Below are 1,912 nucleotides of genomic sequence, written 5' to 3' on the forward strand. Positions count from 1 at the left end.
GTATTCCCAGAAATTATGTATGTGTAGTTTTATTCACACACCATACAGCATAGGCTGTTTTCCTCCTATTATTAGTAATTATTAGTAAGCAGTCAGTCAGACTGTAAATACAATGCACTGTAACGAGATGCTTTTTCATGCCGTGATTTCTTTCTTATTTTTCTGCAAGACTTTTCGTTGGCTGTCAGATGGAAAATTCGCCTTAATACTATGAAGCTGTCAGTTTGTTTAATATATTCGTATACACGTTATGTACGATAGAAGAATATGTATTTGCAAAGTTAATTCAGTATTTCCAGGGAAAAATTGCGGAAAAGAGTCAAGGGTCCATAACAGTTGTTCCTGGATCTGAAGAACCCGAAATACAAGCTAAGCTATGGATTAGTACAGTCAGTGCATGTGAGGTTTTACTGTTCAGGTCGGTAGGTGTTGCAGCGTCCTTATTTTCCATTTTAAGGTAGTTTGATTTCGATTAAATCACGAAGTATTTTCTGTAAATGTCATTTAATCCTTTCTGGATCGCCTACAAATGAATTAACTGGTTTTCCTGAGCTCTGGATTGCAAATGCCAAAGGTTGAATCGAGCATTGTGATGCACGTAATGCGTTGCCATTTCCATCTTCAATATCTATATTAAACAAATCGTTTTTTTCGTAGAATTCTTGCCTCGAATCTATTCTGCATGCTGTCCTTAAATGCATTAAATGGAATAGTTTCAATCATGAAACAGAACAAAATCCATCACTCTGAATGAGTAAATCAGTTTTGTGGTTACTCCGTTATTTCAAAATTTTTTTTATCAATGAAATGTAAAGTATTTTTGGTATGGTCGGAGTAATAGCGATCGTGGTTGAATTTGATCAAACCGAATAGGTTGGTTACTGTGTCAAAGGTTTTAAGTCGAGAACAGGAAGAAACTGATATCAATAAAGCGAAAGCGGCACAGTGAAATGATATGCCATATCGAATCAAGAGCTATCGAGATTGACGGGACGTAGGACAACAGCAATTTGTCACTCAAAGGAGCCACGATTAGTTCTAATGAACGAGGGTCAGATTTACCATACTGATAATAAATTTGATGTCCTCTTCCTCTGTCGTCTTAGCGTTTAATTCCAATAACCTTACATCATCTTTCGATCAGAATCTTATCTGAAACAAGTGGATATAAAATCCATAGATTCCGCCCTTAATTAAAGATATTATTATTGTCTTTCAGTATACGGAAGAAATTATGTAAATATAACATTGGTATAACTAGTAATGATTTCTGTGTCTTTTTAAGATATCCTTGTTAGAGAAATTTATTTTGATCGAAGGAAACAATTCAGCGACAATAATGCAGCACTTATGTCCCAGTATTTGGAAATGCAACTGCACTGTTGAGTCTGTTTAAAAATCTGTAAACAAAAATAAAAGGAATAGGAAGATTGCTCACCAAAAATCAAAAGTTAAGACTCCCTTCTGTGGGTCGGAAGTGAGAGAAGAAACAAATGTCTAAGAAGTTATCTGAAGGAGTACTCGTTCTTCAAATTTTTGAGATTTAGCACTTCATTGTTACTTTCCTAAGCGATTGTTTCAAACCGACTTTTCAAGTATTTGCTGAATTAATAAATTAAATTCAAAATAAGTAAGACTTCTGAGATTTCTCTTTAGCTTAAACTTTCTCCGACTTTGAGTTTGTTTGGTCATCATTTTAAACGTATTAAAATCAAAAGTATGCAAGAATATATACCTAGATTTATAACACCAAATAGCTATGGGAATTAAACAAATTTAACAAAGTGTTGGACCTACAAAATGTTTTGGAGATTCCAGTGGATTGTGTCACAATGCAAGTGGTTTACTGTAATTTTTCAGAACCAATTACTGGATCTTCATCATCTTAAGTGAATTAAAGATTTATACAGAT

Source organism: Loa loa (genome assembly GCF_000183805.2).
Source record: "Loa loa unplaced genomic scaffold supercont3.48, whole genome shotgun sequence".
Classification (NCBI taxonomy): Eukaryota; Metazoa; Nematoda; class Chromadorea; order Rhabditida; family Onchocercidae; genus Loa; species Loa loa.